We start from the raw sequence: 6,507 nt of genomic DNA, 5'->3' as shown, positions 1-6,507 counted from the left end.
TGGAATGTTGCCGGTCCAGAGGATGGTCACCTTATCATAGGATAAATTCTGGGCCCTTCAGAACGGCCATTCCTTGCCTTTCTGTGTCCAAACTAATGTCATGTGACGATAGATAAAAAGCCGTTTAGAATCTACTAAATTAGCAGGTAACTAGCTTCTACCACTCCGAAACCTCAGAAAGCCATCAGATAGCATGATGGACCTTCCTGCTCAGAGGGAAAGGTGTCCTGGGACTCAGAACCCCAGGAAGCACACAGCTCCAAGAGGATGCCTCGTCAGAGGTGCTGCAGCGCCCAAGGAGGGTATCTCCAGCTGAGCTGAGCTCAGGAGCCTCAAGCCGGCTCCATTTCCCTTCTTTGCTCTTGCCTCTTCCAGAGAACCGCACCCGGCAGCAAATCTCACATAAGAGATTTATTGGGAGGGTCCACGGTATGGAGGGACAAATCCCAGGTTGGCTGCCTCTACTCCCAGGAAATGACAGCAGGGCACTGAGCCGACACAGCTTTTATATAAGACTTCTTAGGGGACACAGCTTTCCAGGACGGAGGTTTCCACAGTGAGAGTTGGTGGGCTTTCAAGTCTTAAGCTTGAGGGAGCCCAGGCATTGGTAGGTTTTCCTGCTCAGAAATTGGTGGCAAATTCAAGGATTGGTAGATTTTGTTCAGTCTTTCCCCCTAAAATTAACATAATCTGCAAAGGGTTTTATTGAAGGGCTGGAGTTGACTCTTGTGACAGTTTTTACAGAGGCTGGAAATGACACTGTGACAGCTAGAGAGGTCCAGGAGAGGGGCCTGGCCGCTGGAGCTCATCCACTTTCCTGTTCTGAGGGTTTACAAAGTACCTTACACAAAGTTTAGAGTTTACAAAGGGAATCTATTCCTTGCTGCTTGAATCATCCAGACTAGTGAACAGAAGCCGCGCGCGCGCGCGCACACACACACACACACACACACACACACACACACACACACACACACACACAACTCCCCTCACCCCTGTCTCCATGTACCGCCTCTCTGATGTACCCACCAATGTATTTTTAAATTTGCCTTGATTTATGTCTTCTTATGTTCTGTAAAACTATAAAATATATGTGAAATTATACATGCAACTGGTTCCACATTGGAACATGGAATTTGGGGTAACCTAAATCTGGGTTCCCCAGCCATGATCACTCAAACTGGCTTCAAAATAAACTGTCTGTTATTCCCTTTAAGATGAGAGCTGGGATGTTTGACAGGGGATTCTTAATAAATGGAAAGATGTTCCATGCTTATAAATAGGAAGAATCAATTTTGTAGAGAGAGTTCTGTCCATTATTTACAAATTCATACAATGTTAGTCAAAATCCTACCAAGTTATTGATACCAAGAAACCAATTCCACAGGTTAGAAGAAAAACAAGAGCATCAAGGCTGGCAAAACAGCTTAGAAGTGTAAAAGTGCTTGTTGCAAAACCTATCAACCAGGAAGGAGAGAGATGCTGTCCTCTCTGACTTCACACTCATGCTGTGTGCCACGAAAGCTCCTGAACACTTACACACTCATGCATACGCAAACGACAAATAAAACAGTCTTAAAGGGACACCAAAGAAGACAAAATATGTAGCTTGACACTGTTTCACTTTGGCTACAAGAACAAACTATCAAAGGAGGGGTGGCTGGAGCAACAAATAGTTTTCCCTCCCAGTTCTGGGGACAGGAAATGCCTGTTATATCTTGGGTTTAAGATAAAGACCTTGGGTCCAGTAGGGACCCACCTCCTAGTTTGCAGATAGCCATCCTCGCATTGCATCTGAAAGAAAGTAGAGAAAACTGATGAGGAAAGAAGAGGGAAAGGAAGGGAAGAGAGGAGAGTTCATGAATCACAGGACTGAATGGGCTTCCACTGTAGGAATCTGAAGTTAGAAAACAAACATTCTCTTCATAGCAGTACTCAAGACAAAACTCCCTTTGATGCTGTAGTAATCAAGAGAGAGGAGATTTGACAGACAAATGAGGCACGGAAACAGAATCAACAAATACACTGAATAGACCTTTGACAAAGAAGCAAAGCCTTTCAAAGGGAAAGTTAAAAAAAATATCTTGCTCAGTGATAGAGCGCTTGCTTTGACTGCACACAGCTCTGGTCTTCACCCACCTCCCCCATCCCCCACCATCATAAAAGAGAAGAAGGAGAAGGAAGTCTGACAGCAGCCATTTTACATTGAGGGGGGGGGGCAGGGGGGGTGAGGAGGTAGGAAGAGGAAGAGTGAGAAGGGGGTAGAATGGGTAGGTCCTTAAGCACTGGGTTTCCTCAGGTAAATATGAACCTAGACATAGACATCAGACTTTTATAGAAATCATTTTGAGCCTGACAGTTGGTGAAGCACATCTCTAATGTCAGCACTCAGGAGGCAGAAGCAGGCAGATCTCTGTGAATTCCAAGTCAGCCTGGTCTACAGGGCACCCAGGGCTACACAGAGAAACTCTATCAAAAAAAAAAAAAAAGCACTTTGAGATAGATTATGACGATGAATTTAAAATGCAAAACTATAAAACTTATAGATGAATTCAAAATGCAAAACTATAAAACTTACAGAAAATAATATAGGAGAAAATCTATGGGAAGTTTGGAGAAAACTTTTAGATGCAATAACAAATGCACATTCCACGGAAGGAACACTTGACAAGCTGGCCTTTGTTAAAAAGAAAAGTACCTGAGATGTAAAAAGATAGTACAGAAAAAACAGAGTACAGACCATGAGAAAAAAAAAGAAGAAGAAGAAAAGAAAGGGGCAAGAAAACACATCTGAGAAAAGATGTATATTCCCAAGACATCAATAACACTTAAATCTTAACAATAATAAAGTCAATGAGACAAGTGACGCTGGTGCACAGCTTTAATTCAAGTACTCAGGAGGATCTCTGAGTTCATGGCCTACCAAGGGCTACACAGAGAATGAGAAACCCTGTTGTCTGGAAGTCAATTAAAAGTCATTAAAATTGGATAAAAGGTCTAAAAGATGATACAGTTGGAGAGCAATTTGTGAAGAAAAAATTAGAATCCTATAACACTAGGAGACTACAAATTTAAAAATGTGATCACAACACACACCTATCAGAATGCCAACTAGAATGGCGCAACACTCCTGAGAAAAGCCACTGGACAGCACTCTAGATCTTTCTTACAAATCTAACAGTAATTTTGTCCTGTGAATCACGCTTCAGAAGCATTAGCCATGCTTCTGGGCACTTAAGTTAGCTGAAAAGTCATGTTCACAAAGCAACTGCACATGAATATTTATATCAGAGTTATTTATAATGATAGTCTTCAGTAGGTAAACAGAGAAACAATTAGGCAAGGGAGATGGCTCTGTCAGTAAAATGCTTGCCCCGTAAGCACAAAAAGCTGGGCGTGGGGCTGGGCCTGGTGGCCTCATGCCTTTAATCTCAGAACTTGGGAGGCAGAGGCAGGAGGATCACTGTGAGTTTGAGGCCAGCCTGGTCTACACAGTGCATCCTGGATAGTCAAGTCTACACAGAGAAACCCTGTTTCAAACAAACAAACAAAACAAAACAATAACAACAACAAAACCCTCTTGGCATGCTGGGGTGGTGGTGCAAACTTGTAATCGGAGCTGTAGGGAAGACAGAGGCAGGTGGATCTTAAGGTTCACTGGCCAGGCAGCTTAGCCCAGTCAGTGAGTTTCAGACAGTGAGAGTCACTATCTCAAAAATCAATGTGGGCAGTATCTGAGGCAGGATAGGATAGCCATGGTTGGGTACTCCTGTGTACATGAATACACACACACAGAGAGAGAGAGAGAGAGAGAGAGAGAGAGAGAGAGAGAGAGAGAGAGAGAGAGAGAGAGAGAGAGAGAGAGCGCACATAGTTAAGGCCAAAGCTTTCAGCCACAACCACTGACACGCAAAGAAGAAAGGTCCGAGGTCCGAGTTCATACACTTGGTCAAACCATGAAATCCCAAACAAATTATTTGTATGCATCAAGGCTCCTGGAGAGCGTCTGGTTGGTAAGAGAGTGATACATTTGGTCCCCTCTCCAAGAGGAGGAAGGCCTTTGCCATTGCAATCTCCAGACCTTGGCCTTTGTACCTTTCCATCTGTCCAGCTGTATCCTCTATAATAAAACTACACTCAGAAGCACACTCCGCTCAGTGAGTTTTGTGAGTCATCCTAGCTAATCATTGAGCCCCAGGGAGCAGGGAGGCAAATACCTTCAAAATATGTGTCCTAGTTAGAGAGCAGTGTGTGCGGCACGAGGGCAGTTTTGTTGGCGATCTCCACCTGATGGGGTGTCCTGTGAACCAGAAACGCTCAGTATCAAAGCGGAGTTGAGTACTGGCACATGCGGTTGGTGTCAGAGAGTTGTCGACAAAACAGAACAACACACTTTACAACACAGAGAGGGCTCTGATGAGCACTGGGATTTTCAGTTACTATTGCATGAATTATACAGAATGTATTACTGTATAAACATGTTTATAGTATGAAGAGCTGTGTGCAGAGTTGAGGGGATGCAAATGAACTCTCCATACTGTTAGCTCATTTTTCCTGTAAACACAAAAGACTATTTGTTTGTTTGTTTGTTTCTTTGGCTTTTCGAGACAGGGTTTTTCTGTATATCCTTCACTGTCCTGTATCTCACTCTGTGTACACCAGGAGAGCCTCAAATTGTAGTGAAAGCTTTGGTTTCTTGAAAAACTCAGTTATGTTACCTAAACATGTTTTTGTTTTAATCCCAAGTGTGTTGTATGTGACTGCCTTAGTTTATCTGCAGCTGATAATTGCCTCTTTCAGCTCAGAGAGGAGAGTGGTCTTTGCCAGCTGGAGACAGATTAATTCAAGAGGCCAGAGAGAGAAGGAGAAAGGGTTTTGAGGAGTCAGAGGGAAGAGGAAGAAGGCTGCACAAATATGCACAGCCATATCTAGAGGGAACAGCAAAAGTCATAAAGCCCACACAGCTATTTGACAAACCTCCAGCAAAGCTGAACCAAGTGATGCCATTGCTATGGTATGGTACCCCACTTTTTGGTCTTAATCTCTATGTGTCACATGCTTCAGGGTCTTTTATTATTTGTACACTGAGGATATTGGATTGATGAAAATGTTCTTTCTTTCTTTCTTTTTTAATATTTATTTATTTGTCATACATACACAATGTTTTGCCTGCATGTACACCAGAAGAGGGCACTAGATCTTATTATAGATGGTTATGAGCCATCATTTGGTTGCTGGGAATTGAACTCTGGACCTTTGGAAGAGCAGGCAGTACTTTTAACCTTTGAGCTATTTCTCCAGTCCCATGGAAATTTTCTTATGAATCATTTATGCCCTCTCCAAGGAGCATTGCTTCTAAGTTTCCCCAGGAACGTCCAGACCATACTACTCCCTGCTTTTAGGGAGATATCCTTAACTGCCTCTAGTTGAAGGTCTTCCTTATGCCATGGAGGCTGTGACTCAAATAAGTATGCCAGAGACCTCTTTATGAGGCTCTGACTCAAAGATACTCTTCTGCACATTTGCCCCTGAATGTTCCTCACTCCGGAACAAGATAATCCAAACAAAATAAACTTAAAAAGGTAAACAATAGAGCTGGGAGTGGTGGTGCATGCCTTTAATCCCAGAACTCGAGAGACAGAGGCAAGTGGATCTCTGCGAGTTCGAGGCCAGGCTCTGTTACACAGAGAAACCCTGTCTCAAATGAAAGGAAAAAAAAACCGTAAACAGTTTTCTGCGGTAGGCTAGAGAAGTTAGCAGGAGATAAAAGCTTCTTCCTTATAATGATGAACAAACAATGGTGCGGATAAATGATTAAAAAAATATTAAGACTTCCTTTCTTAGAAAAAGTTAACTCATATAGGGCCATTGTGGTATTGTGTGATATAAAAAAAAACCAAGATTACACCTATAAATAATTTCTACAAATACATAAGACATACACATTGTATTATGCCAGAAATTGAATAATAACCGCAGCAAGTTTGGCCTGAAGACTTTTCTTGGGCCTAATTAGCACTCTTGACTATTAAAAGCTGATAATATGCTCTTGGGACATGATGATCTGCCCAGGCTGGCTTGGAGAGTTTCTTTCTGTCTAGTGCCCTTGAAATTGCAAGAGCCACCAGCCAGAGAACAGGCTGTCATGCTTTGGCAAAATATGCCCTTCAAACTGCAATATTGTTAACAGTTGGGTTATGGGGTTGGTGAGGGAAAAAAATGATTGTAAAAAGTAATTCTGCTCTGTCATGGTTTATTAACGATGACTAAACGTACGGCTAAGCGGAAGTTAAAACAAGTGTTCAGGGACAAAAGATGATATGGTCTGTGTTGTGGAACAACATGCACCCATCACTGCCTACCGAGTTCTGTGTAAATAAAAAAGCACTCTGACTGCCAGTCAGTCAGGCTGCAAAACTCCTCCCGATCCCCGATTCCCCATGCCTGGCTCCTTCCCACCCTTCCTCAGGGCCTGGCCTCACCCTGGGACTGGACCCCGGCACTTGT

Source organism: Acomys minous (genome assembly GCF_964271855.1).
Source record: "Acomys minous genome assembly, chromosome: 1".
Classification (NCBI taxonomy): domain Eukaryota; kingdom Metazoa; phylum Chordata; class Mammalia; order Rodentia; family Muridae; genus Acomys; species Acomys minous.
This window is presented reverse-complemented; position numbering follows the sequence as displayed.